General features: G+C 40.9%; 1 protein-coding gene across 1 annotated transcript in view; it reads left to right on the top strand.

Annotated features, from left to right (window-relative positions):
- Window positions 1-13,741, top strand: part of OXSR1 (oxidative stress responsive kinase 1) — a 633,421-nt gene that overhangs the window by 912 nt on the left and 618,768 nt on the right. The window lies entirely within an intron of this gene.

Here is a 13,741-nt window from a genome sequence, read left to right as displayed (position 1 = left end):
TGTCACTCACCCCTACACATGAGTTGGTGATGGGTTCATTAGCTATCTCGGTGCTGGCAGGCCCTGCTACCCCCACCCCATACACACACAAGTTGGTGACAGTCCACATTGCCTTCATCTCTTATAGCCCTATTCCAACACATCATATTGCCCCCAGCCATGTTGTAAGAACTCCAAAAAAAAGTGCATCCCACCATTAGAACATGACTGAGCTCTTCCAGTTCCACAAACTACTGACAGGGCACTTGGAACCCCACCCCCAGTTTTAGTACTTCCTAACCCTGTAGATCCTGTGAAAATCACCGTCCTAACATTTCAGAATACTTCTTTGCAGTCAATGTCACCACCCTTTGAAACTGTTTGTGGTCACAGGTATGGTGTCAATTTTGCCCGACACACAGAAGCCACTGTAAGTCAGAGGCCCGCTCTGTTCTACAAGTCCCTTAGCCCCAGAACACTCAACCAATATATGCTATAGCAAAACATGTCTGTTCTTGCAAGGTTTAATATTCAACTCATGTACACACACGCTTGTGACAGGCTCCAGAATTAATTTCTGCTATAGAAAATAGTTCCCCATAGCCCTCCAAACTGGCCGTTAACAGGGCAAAGTCACGGACATCCTACTCACCTCTCACCTCCAAATGCCGAGGCTACAGAGGAAAGAAAACATTTCAAATTCTTTGCTACTGCCAGCGTTTCTCCCTAGCACTTGGACAGTTATAGGTTCCAGAACCTATACTTGTGCTATTGAGGCCTGATCACACACAACCTAAAATATACTGATGACCGAGCCTCTTTCTTTGCTGCCTGGTTGTGCACTTTTTGTACCCATAAACGGGCAAAAGCTAGACCCAAAGCTCCTTTGTTTTGTTGGTGTCTAATCTATACCCACACTTCTCTAAACAGGTGAAGTTAATCTTGTTTCTGTAAAGAAGGGATGGCCGCAGACTCTTGCTTTCCTTCCATAGTTTGCCCATCGCAGTTCAAAAACTAAGTGACAGCTGAAGAGCCCCTTTCTGTCCTTAAGTGTTTATTCTCTACACACACAGGAGCTAGTGACATGCCCCAAAGACCTTCTATGCTGTTAGTGGCAACTGCCCTACTTAAGCGTAGACTAGTGATAGTCCTTACTTCATTTCTGGTTACTTCTTCACACAAGCCCATACTGGCTTGTGATTTGTTCCGTAGGTATGGGATGACAAGGCCTCCCTTCTTTCCCTCTCTATACTACAAGCGTTTAATAGCTCCCCTCTTCTCCAAGGAGGTTTGGTGGTAGGCGTTGGTCCTGTCATTCATTCTGTCTCTCGCTGCTCTGAGTCTACTCAGTACTGTGACATCCCTAAATAGCCACAATGTCCTGTGCCCAACGCTCTAATTACTTAGTTTAGTCTCTGTTAGATTACATAGGTATTAGTCATATACCCAACACCCCACATTCCCTTCGTTTCCCTAGTCCTTTGCTATCCCCTCGTCAAAGAGGGGACTGCTTGGGAGTTTCAGCAATGTCTACATATTCCCCCCCAAAGTTCTAGAAGAATTGGTTACTTTTTGAACTGTGAAAAGTCCTGTGAACCTGTCAAATACTATCTGCCCTGTCAGTCTGCCAGCTTCACCTTCAAGTGTTCCGTGACAAATCTGGGACCAGCCCTAATAATTCACTTAGTCCTAGTATAGCCTTCCTCCACCTCACATAGGACCCGTGATGAGCCCACACGCCCCTCCTTCCCTAACAAAGTTTGTCTTTGCTTAAGTGGGTGGGGAGTTCTAAGTAGCCTAGACCTCATAAACAGTCACGCAGTGACTGCTGACTGACCTGTGCACCAAGAAACTGTCAGGTGTTTAATCCCTTTTCTGGTGGCAGTGACTGGTTGTGGGTTTATGGTTTCAGCCGTTTGCACTCAAGAGACGGGGCCCAGGGATTGTTTAACCCTTCATTGCTTCATGCCACGTGTGTATCCTTAAATAAAACACGATGACACGCACCAGGGGCTTCTTTTAACTTCTAGATCTATCCTCCATCAGGTTATTTACACCTTAATTCCGTTGATGGAGCGTTTGATAGGTAATTGGGTGTTGGGTATTGGTCTCCACTCCTCGTAAGCACTCTTCCTACAGAGGCCTGGTAATGGGCAGCAAAGATTGGGGGCCGAAGTGACAGTGGCAGTCAGTTATTCTGTCCCTCTTTACCTTTGACAGGCTGTTCTAATTGAGCCCGCACCCGTCTTGTCGGCTATTAAAATGTCTCGCCTCACAACTGTCTTCCTTGTGCATGCACTGTTAGCATCCACATTCTGTCTGTCACGACGCGCACCACAGCAATCATTATCACTTTTCATTCCTCTCATCAAATAATATATATTTTTCTTAGCGGAAAAATTGAAATTGCCAGAAGTATAGAATGTGCTGTCGCTCTAGTTTTTATATTTTTTTGCAACAGACCTACTCATGACATTTTTCTTTACACTGTCCTGTCAAATTCCCATCCTGCCCAGTCATATCGAACCCGCCACTGAACATTCCCCACACTTGTGACATAATGTCCCCCAAAATAGCGCCGGGCAAGCCTATTTGAAGGGTTAGCTTTATAGTTGGCTCCAGCACCTTTCTTCGGAGGCAGTTACATTGTATTGGCAGTTTAGAGGTACCCAAGATTGATCAGCCTTTTGTAAATTCTTTGGACGTGTTGATTTTTCGTTTCTTTGCCACAGCTGACCCGTCAGAACATGTTGTATGTAATAAGGTACTTGTATAAAGGGTATTGAGACATGGTGGTCAAACTCCAGAATTTTTCTTCTCCTACCCATAAGTGGCAATTGCCTACCTTGAGTATACCACCATAGAGATGTCAACGCTCATTTAAAACAAATGTAGAGACTGCAAGCTGGTGTTTTCCCCTTTTCTAAGTGCTCCCAAGGGGGAACTGTGGTATTGTGAGATGAAGTGATTTATCAGGGTTGCGCACGCTTGCAGGGTTTGAATATTTCTGAGTGTGATGAATTGAAAACTTGAATACATCTCCTTTCTAGGTGTTATGCAGATTTTTTTTAATGAGATCTCTGACATCCGGAAGTGACAGACGGTGTGGGTGGATGTGTTGGGCTCGACATTAAATGTACAGTCACTGACTCCGTTATCAGGCTCTTAGGACTAGCTTCAAATCGCCGCATAGAGATGGAAGGTGCATCCATCAACATTTCACAAGAATTCCCACAGTGTTATGTGGCTTAAGCCTAAAATGAAATCCAAGGGCTGCTTTGAGCGGTAGGCAGTCGGCAGTCCTTCCTTTTGTATGGCTAATACATTGCCAGGTATTTTCGAGGCGGTACACGCTACAGCTTGGATAAAGCTGTATTCGTCAAATTGGTCACGCATATTCATGAATCTCTGTCTCCCACCAGGCGGCTAAATTTTTTTTGTTTGATCAGCAGTCTGTATTCATTCTGCTGTCAGATGCACACCTCCCCTGCTTTTCCTGTCTTTGTGTCAGTAAAAGCCTAAAAGCAGAGAAGCCACCACTGTTCTCCCCCCTACGCTTGCATGCAACAGAGTGATAAGAGGTTGATGTGTGTGTGTATGTATGTTGCTTACCCAGAAGTTACAATATGAATTTACCATGCCCCGAAAATATCTTAAACGGTTTCTTGCTTGTTAGAATCAGTCAGATCATCTGTATGCCAGATTGGTGAACTAAACAGTTTTGTTTTTTTAATGTTTACACAACTCAGCCAGCTGTTTTGCAATGAGATGAAATCCGTGCATAAAACAGAATAACGGAAAATACACTTCTTGCCGCAACCTAAATGTTGCTACTAAATATGTTTGTGGAATATGCACATTGTAATTGCTATTCTTAAATTATACATGCATCTGACACTGCTGGGCACTTTGTCATTCCTTATTATTTTAACAAGAATGCTAAAGTACTAAAACAGTAGTTTAGACATGCTTTTATAGGTGGTGCGCTCACAATCTCGTTTGAATGCGTGTTGCATGCATATTCCATTGCTCAGCAGGCACTTAAGAGCAGCTGTCAAGCTGCAGGTTTAAATCTGAAATGTGCTGCGTTCTGGCTGTGACCCCATCGTGTTTTGATTCTGCAAAGCCCCGGCATGACTGCACGTTTCCATTGGTGGAAACGTTTTGGAAGGTCATACCCCAGACCACCATTGTAAACTAAAGGCAGATTGCGCGCTAACCTAGATCTGTTTAACAATATCTATTTCTCATTCAATTACGTGTAAAATGTGCTCATGTGGGGCAAGGGGGGAAGGCGGGGCAAGAGGGGGTAACATTCGTGTGTACTCCAGCTTGCATTTGGGTACTATGATTATCTTGTAATCTCTAGTGACCCACACACCCTGTTGACAAGGCAAAATACAAAGTACTTGGGGAGCGTGGGGCAGTTGCTAGAAGGACAATTCACTGCCCCGTCCACTTCTTCCCAACTCTGGTACTAATCTCTACTGCTCTACATCTGGTTGCAACGCTGAGAGATGGTCTTTATAGGTCGGACCTCAAAAATGGTGCTTTGGGATTTGAGCTTTATTCCATCTGTTTAAGTAGTTAGCCTTTGTAAATGATGAATGCCACTACATATCAGTTTGGTTGTGTGCAAAGTAACTTTTAAAATAAACTTTTACCCAGTCTGTAGGGTGCATGTCACATCTGTCATTTGTTTCTAAAGTGGTTTAACATTCTTCTTGCATTCATCTTTTAAAACACACAGGAATTTGTCAGCACATCGTCATTGGGATTGCAGTTTAACATCTGTAATGCCTGCAATGTGAACAGCTAAATAACTTTTTAGGACCATGGTTTGTCTTATGTAATTACAGATCAGGGGATCAGTTTTAATAATATTTTTAATAATATTTGTAATTAAAAGACCAAGGAAGATGATTATGCATGCTTCTGCTGTGTATTTGACTGTCTGTATTGCTTTTAATACTTGTAAACAACATGAATTGGGAATTTCTCTTTTAAAGATATTTGTTTATATCTAAATAAAGATATGTTACTGCCTGCAGTGTGTGTGTGTGTGTAAATCGGAATTAAACTCACACCCTGCCCAATATTAGGAATTCCTTTTAGCTGGTTGTCGTTTACTCCCGAGGGCTTTCCAGCAGGTTACTCCGAATTCCTTCCAGTATGCTGCTAAACTTTTCGCAGTTTGTGAGGAAAGCCTAACAAAAGATAACTTAGATATTTAAATCGCACGCCTTATAACATTTCCAACAGTTTTTTCTTCTCCTTCAAGCGTGCCATAAAATGCGGAAATTAATCTCAAGTGAAAGTGATTGTTATATGATTTGAGCATTGCACCAGTTTGCTTTAAACAAGGACAGAATCTCAACAAAGATCTTGCAAAAATGTTAGGAATGTATACTGCATGCCAAGCATGGGTGGAAGGTGAATGATGAGGAAGATCATATTTTTCTGTTTGTAAGAAAAATCTACTTTTGTTTCCGAAGGATTTATTTTCAGCAAAACAACGGTCATTAACTTTTTTCCTTGCCAAAGCCGGTCAGTGCTGCATGCTTAAGAAGAGTTTTTGTAGATTTGCATGATTCTGACCAGCAGTGTAAGTGATATTCTGTTAGGGACTTAAATAATAATTATAATGTATGAATCCTGAGGATTAGTGCACTGACAACCCTCTACGTGAGTTCACATTAACCTCCTATTTTAGCCCTAAGTGAACTCTTTCCATTGTGTGTGACCTGGGGCCCATGTTTTCTATCAGAATCTCATTGTGCATTGTGTCACATGGTACTGAGTGTTAATAAAGCAGAGCAGCCTGTGTAGTGCAAATGAGATGAAATCCGAAGAGCATGTGATCCTAAATTCTTGTTTCTGTAACAGGCAAAACACCATGCTCTTTCAATGGCCATTGTTTGAAGATTAGTAATTAGTAGGTAGCTAATCAAATCACACGTCTAACGTGTTTTTTGTTTCAATACACCTGTAAATTGTGAACGTTATCACGTTATTCAAACATTCTGCTTCACAGTTTTAAGAGAATGTTTAAAACCGTTGCTTCCAATTGTCAACAGTATGAGACACACCTTCAAAAGTGTGAAAAGAGTAATGGAAATGTTTAAACACCAACGTTACTTAATATGGAAAGAGCAGCAAAGCCACCTGTCTTCCCTGAACTGTTTACCATGCTCTCCCTAAAAATCAAATGTTCTGCAGCACCCTGCGCTTCAAAGGCGAGCCCAGTCCTTACTAAACCCGGTTTTAGAAATTTGGTGCGCTAACCCTCCAAAATAATGTGTCCCCCCCCCTCCCCCCAAATAAAAACAGGTTCTCTTTCCCCAATAGCTGGAAAGTTAATTCTCCTTATAAAATTGTGAGCATGTCTCTGTCTCGGGTATAACCATGCCGCAAGAGATTACTACTAACTCATCCCTTTTCACTTGGAGAGGTTTTTTTTTTTTTTAATAATGGTGTTATTTTGACACTTGTATGGCAGGCACTGGAGCAAAATCTGAATGCACATGTTCAATTTAGCCTTCCCTCATTGAGATGCACCTATGTTTCTTCCTACTGGGATAAGGGTTCTCTTTTCCAATTAACATCTTCAGACCCTCTAGCCAAGCACTCATTGGACAGTCCTCGCATGATTGTCTGGTTTTGTTTTATACTGTTTTAGTCTTGTTTTCTTTAGTACTCTGTAATCCTTCCCTGTAAATTTCTTGGGTTTGTACTCTACTTAATTGGCTCTACTGCTTTTCCTGATAATCTAGTAGTCTACAGTGGACCACACCTGCGCATATTGTGTGAATTATCACATGATATTCCTGGTTAGCTGTCAGCTTTGTTCAAAGATTTAGGCTCTTACTGTGACTCAGTTAATCATGTACTATTTATTATATTTCTACTAGTGAACCTGGAACAGTCCAACATACTGGAAAATATCAGTTTAACTAAAAGTCACTCATATGATGGGATACGTTTAATTTACAGTTTATTTAAAGGTTAATGAGGCAGCACAAACCTTACTCTGGCCTTTTCTATGGCATACATTTTTTTAAATTTGATATAAAATGACATTTTTTAATAGGGGAACATTACTGTAGTTAGGTATACCTCACTTTAAAAAGGTAAACCTCTTTTTTGTTATTTTACCAAGTGTAAAGCAGTGTAATACAGATTTGCTTTGTTAGCTTTTCCAAGCTGTTTAACCCTTCATTTATCCCATTATGCCTTCTAGTAGCATTACAGATTTATTTCTTCCATTAGTTGGTATCTTGATAGTAGATGGTGATTGTGATTCTCATATTTAACATGACTAGAGAATCTGGATTTCATTAGACATGGAGGCTGACATTATGCATTATTCCTTTAATGCAGTCCAAGCAGCCACTTACATCACAATATTAAAAGGTTCCAGAATAGAATACCAACACATGAAAGGCATGAGCCATCAATAATCTGCCTCTTTTAAATGTGGAGGAAAATAAGTTCATGAAACTTGAAACATCAAAACGATCTTATGATGAGCAAGATGGAGAAGAAAGAATGAAGGTAAAACAAAGACCAGACGACACACAGTCAAAGGAGCGTTACCTGAAAAGAGAAAGAAGTAAATATCTCTTGAATGTATAAAAGTGTCAAGCTTATCAAGCTAAAAGGAACAAGAGTTAATAAAAAGTACAGTAATAAACTGTAACAAAAACAGCATTCAATCATTGTAAGGCCACGAAGGGGTGGGATGGGAGGTATAATGTCAGCCTCTGTGTCTTTAATGAAATCCAGATTCTCTAGTCATGTTAATATGAGAATCGCAATTTCATTGCAAGAACGGAGGCTATATTATGCATGTTGGTAGCTTTGTAAAACATCATCAGACATATGTTCAATAGGCTTGCAATAATAAGTGCAAAGGTGCTAGCATTTGACCAGTCAGCAGCTTTGAGAATGTCGTCCAACTTACCTCCAGACCAGAGACATTTACTGGCCATAGCACTCCTCTAAGGGAGTGAGCTTGAAATTTCTTTAAGTCAATACCTGCTAAACTCATAACAGTCTTAACTCATCTAGCAATAGAGGTCGAGGTTATGCCTTTGTGGGGTTTAACAAAGGATATAAGTAATTGGTTAACATCCTGAGGGCGAAGAGCAAACATTCTGCGATCATACTCTCTCATGCACTCCACTACGCAAAGTTTTGGACATAAATCAAAACGTGGGTAAAAGATTGAATTAGACATCGTCTTTGTTCTTCTATGAAACTCAAATTTTACTCCGAACATGTTATAAGATCTATTTGTAATTTCCATGGCTTTGACATCAGAGACCCTTCTGCATGAGATTAGGCATAGTAGAGTAGCCAGCTTAATGGAAAGGTTTTTAAAAAAAATTGAGGAGAGTATTAACAGGCCAGTTATTGAAAGATCAAGGATTAATTTGGCCCAAAGACTTTCATATTTAGGTTTAGGAGGTCTTCTTAAACGAATGTTTTTCATCACTCTACAAACAATGACATTTTACCTACCGTTTTACCATTGAAGAGGACATGACCAGCAGAAATAGCCTATCTATAGCAATTGATAGTTCTACAGCTGAGGCCTTTATCAAATTGTTTAACAAGGAAGTTCACTATGTCAACAATAGGTGTTTCCAAGAAATCCAGGTTCCTTTCCAGGCACCAACGTACCCAGATTCTCCATAAGTTGTTATATCTGTAGTGAGTGCCTGGGGCCCAAGACTCTCTTAGGAGAGTTGCAGCCATCGCCAAAAGTTCTGAGATTTCATTGGATCTCCTAACACTCTCCAGGCAATTAGGGTTAAACTCCTGTTCTGAATTAGGGGGTGAACTCCTCCGTCTACTTCTGCAAGAAGATTCTCTAGGGTAGGAATTAAGAAGGTGGGGTTGCAAGCTAGTTCTAGAGTGGCGGGGAACCATGCTTGGAATGGCCAAAAGGAAGTTATTAGGACAAGGAAGCACTGATCCTGTCTCACTTTCTGAAGAACTCTCGGAATCGTGGCAAAGGGAGGGAATGCGTAAACCTTGGCTCCATCCAAGATTGTAGTAAGGCGTTGACTGCTAGAGCACCCGGGTTGGGCATCCAGCTGAAGTTGTTCTCCAGTTGAAAGGTTAGTCTGCTCGCAAATAAGTCTATCTCTAGAGGGCCCCAGATCTTGTTTAGGGTAATGAACACAGAACATTCAGTTTCCAATTGCTGTAATCTAACAGGAACCTTGAGTTGCCAGTCTGCAGAGATGTTTGATTTCCCCGGAAGGTATTCCGTTTTGAGAGCGATATTATGCTCCAGACGGAATATCCAAAGTTTCTTTACTAGATTCGAGAGATCCGCAGATTTGGTGCCTCCCAATCGATTTATATAGGCTACCGCTGACATGTTGTCCATCTTTAGAATGACTGACCTCCCCTGGAGAGAGTGTCGTTGTCGCTCATGAGGGCATAAAGCCCAGCTGTTAGTTCTAAATAATTTATGCGGTGAGATGATTCCTCTTGTGACCAGTGTTCTGATTGAGAAGGCAAGCTCCCCAGCCATGAAGGCTCGCATCCGATTCTAAAACAAACTCTGGTTTTGAACCAAAGATTGCTTTTCCGTTCCACGTGTCTAGGTTCTTGAGCCACCAGGTTAGTTCCCATTTGGCTTCTTGATCCAGACAGATCCGATCTCCATACCAAAGGCCAGATCTTAGGGCTCTCATCTTTACCCTTTGAAGGTCCCGATAGTTGAGGGGACCGGGAACGATGGCTTGGATGGAGAGGAGAGGAGACCCAGAAGTTTGGCTAGCTCTCTCAGAGATAAGTCTTGCTGTTTCAGGACGTGTCTTATTTCCTTCCTGATTTTGGTAATCTTTTTGTAAGGTAGTAAAATTAGACATTTCAATGTGTCTACTGTGAAATCTAGGCACTCCAGAGATCTGGAAGGGGACATAATTGATTTTTCTTTGTTTATGATGAATCCTAAACTTTCTAGGAGATCCATCACAGTCTTCAGGACTTTCGCTAGTTGTGAAGGCTCTTTAGACATTATAAGAATGTCGTCTAAGTAAATGATTAAATGAATGCCCTTTATTCTTAGAGATGAGGCAACAGCTCTCATGACCTTGGTGAAGCACCAAGGGGCAGAGTAGAGTCTGAAGGGGAGAGCCTGAAATTGGTAAAGGTAATTTTTTCAGACCATTTGAAGAAAGGGTTGGTGGGATTCAGCTATAGGAATGGTGAAGTAAGCATCCTTTAGGTCCCGTTTGACAAGCCAGTCTCCCTCTTGAAATAAATCTCTCAAGAGATGGATGCCCTCCATCTTGAAGTGTCTGTAAACCAAATATTTGTTTAGTTCTCTTAAGTTTGATAGGTCTCCAACCTTTGTCTATCTTTTTTACAAGAAAGAGTGTGCTTATAAATCATAAAGTTTCTAATGGGACCTCTATTATGGCTCCCTTTCTGAAGCATAGAGGAGATCTCCTCCTCTATTATTTTTTTGTTGGTCTGGAGAGAGAGGGGCACGTCTCTCGGGAAAGAAGTTTGTAAAGGTATATGAGTCAAATCTATCATAAACCCAATGGCCTTGCTTAAGAACCAAGGATCTTGAGTGATCAATCTCCAATTGTGAAGGAAGTATTTGAGTCTACCACCTACTTTTTGGGGGAAAGAAGGAGAAGGGAGAGAGTTCTCACTTGCAGGGCTGTTTTATATGTTTGATATGAAGGTTCCATGGGATCTAAATCCTCTGATGCGCTGGCCTCTAATTCTCTGCGGGTAGAATTGAGGCACGTTGTACTGCTGATACCCTCTTCCGAAACTACAGGATCTTGGAAATGGCCTTTGATTGAAGCGGCCGGCAGAGAGGCCTCGTCTTCTGGCCCTCCCAAAAAGGTTAGGATTGAAAATTATGTGCATATTTTGCTGTGCCTTGTCCAGGACGGTGAAAGTGGAGACACATTTTTCCAAGGATGTAATGAGGTCTTCTCCAAAGAGTAAACCTTTTGGATTTTGTGAGGGTTCTTTATCCACCATGTCAGTTATTTTTGGATTTATTTTGAGTCAAAACAACTGACTTTCTGCATTAATGCTAGTGTTGGCATTACCCGGTAGAATTAATGCTCTCTGGCTCCATCCCCTGATGAGATTGGAGTTGAGAGGCGTGCCATTGATGTGGCTTTCTTCTGCGGAACCTAGGATTCTGGCTAATGGTCCCAGTACGTCGAGAAGACTGTCTTGGCACCCTTTCAGGGATTTTTCCATCCCTTTTCTTGGATCACGTCCAAGTTTGAATAGGAATTCAGGGTCCAAATTGGGGTATAGCAGCTTTTATCCTCAGTAGAAGGTCTAGAGCATTCAGCTCTAAGGATGTTATGAGTGTCCCTTTCTAAGAGGTTTCTTATCCATTTTTTACCGAATTTTGTGACGTGGTCCTGAAGGATCGACTCTGAACTTCTTGGGCGTTTCAGATTTAATGGGGAAAAACTTTCTTCCCCTAAGGGGTCAAGGATTATATCCTTAGATGATGGGAGTTCCTCTTATGGATTGTAAAATTGTTGATCATCTTCATCAAGATCAAGGACCTACTTATCAGGTGTGTCCGAGGATTCTATATCATTAGATTAGTTATCTCCCATATTGTAAAGAGCATTATGATATTTTGTGCCGCTAGGGAAACCCAATGTTTTGTGCCGCTAAGGACACCCAGATAAGTTGTGCCGCTAGGGACACCTTGGGAGTTTGAGGTGCGAGGACCTCCATTAGAAGTGAAGGCGCTACGACCTCCCTGAATTGGTGAGTTGCTTGGACTTCCTGTATTGCTCTTATCAATGTTTTTACTTTTCTTAAGTGTTTTACACCTTAATTCACTGATCTTGTCAGAGTAGGAGTTTGGAATTTCTGAGATTTCGTACTCATCAGGGAGTGACCTTTTAGAGGACATGATCTGACTTAAGGTCTCAAACATGCAGGACCTCAATTCCTTATGAAGGATGTTTTGCAGGGCTTCGTTGTCTATGTTAGGAGTAGGGGCAGAAGCCTTGTCCGAGTCAGACATGGTATATAGGAAATGTTAACTTGTAAAAAGTGGTAAAACCCTTTAATGAAAGATAATTAGGGAGGATTTCCCTAAATAATAGCGACAAGGTTTATAGATGAAGGAATGTCAAGAGAATAATTCCTCTCATTATAATTAATTTTGTTATAGAATGTTGAAAAGGCCAGTTAAATGGGGATTTCCTGCTAAAACCGTCTTTTTTTTTTTTTTTTTTTTTTTTTTTGTTTTTTTTTTTAAATAACTACTTGCGGATGAAATCCGAAATAATAAAAGGTAGCGATGCAGAGCCGCGTTGGAGTGCGCGGCCTGCATCGGTGGAACGAGGTGAAAAACGGGAGTTAAACGAAGACTTTAAGTAAGCTCATTATGGCATGAGGAAGGAGAACAAGGATAACATTGAAGAATAATCGTTTACACAAAAAAACAAAATATTAAGCTTTGATTAAACATCTAAACATCTTTAAATATATTCAAACATTAGAAATTGTACATAAGCTGAAAGAAAAGGCAGGTTAATCTGGTCAGTTACGCAAGGATAGGAATGGGGTGTAGGGAGATCTCCATATATTGGAGATTGGTGTAGAGGCAGTAGGAAGGGGGGGGGGGGGTGAGGTTAAGCCACACACAAGGGAACTTCAAAATCGAAAATAAAAATGAATAATGGTAATGAAGGAAAATGAACTTAGCTGCTTGGAGCTCCATTTAAAAGAGGCAGATTATTGATGGCTTATGCCTTTCGTGTGTTGCTATTCTATTCTGGAACCTTTTAATATTGTGATGTAAGCGGCTCCGTTCCTGTAATGACATTTTATCTGAAGGACTCTGGCATTTTTTTTCTTTCTTAGTTTTGTCCCAGATATGAGCTCCTCCCTTAATTAAGCATTTAAAAGCGGTATTGGGGATGCCTTGTTTGTGTCACAGAAGTTATTGGGTGAAGATTCATTGGTTCTGTGACTCCGGATCTACCGTACCCAAAAGGAAGCAAGACCACAAAGCTGAAAACTGTTTGGATAAAAAGTATCTCTAAATATTACGTCACCATTTCAGCCTCCCAGATATTTCTGAAGGGGTTTGGGGTTACAGTGAAACATAGTTTTGTGTCCTTCCCCTTAGATATTTTTTTGTTGACAACTGCTGGTAATGTCAATTGGAAGCGAAGTGAATGGCTTGTAAAATACAATTTAAATAATTGCACATGAAATGGGCTGCATCACTTTAATGACCTTGTCTGTACAAATAGTTTTATTAAACTAGAAAGGTAACAAAGACTTGCCAGACAGTAGTAGATGCAGAGTATAGCCTAAATATTCTCTCAGGTCCTACATCTCAAAGCTTTTTGAGAAGCAGTACTGCAGGTTCTCTCCCTTTTCAATTTTTGAGTGAATGTTAATTTAAAGTGCATATGTGTCACACTGTGCTGTCTCCTGCTCCTTGCACTTAGAAGCAAAGCTGCCTATCCCAACAGGAATAGTCAGACAATATTTGAATTGGAAAAGTTATGTACTGGAAAAAACACAACGGTTAGAGTAACAATATAGTTAAATGTTTTAATCAGAAAGGAACTTACGTTAAAAAAAAAAAACCAACTTGAATTCGGCAGTTATAGGCTGCGCCCATGGAATTATGCAGCAGAGGAGTGCCAAATAATGGGCAGGGTTAACTAAATTATGTGGCAAGAACATGCAAATTATGTGGCAAAATTTGTAATATTATTTCATT

Source organism: Lissotriton helveticus, chromosome 10 (genome assembly GCF_964261635.1).
Source record: "Lissotriton helveticus chromosome 10, aLisHel1.1, whole genome shotgun sequence".
Classification (NCBI taxonomy): domain Eukaryota; kingdom Metazoa; phylum Chordata; class Amphibia; order Caudata; family Salamandridae; genus Lissotriton; species Lissotriton helveticus.
Note: the sequence above shows the minus strand (reverse complement) of the source record. Positions and strands in the feature narration are given on the sequence as shown.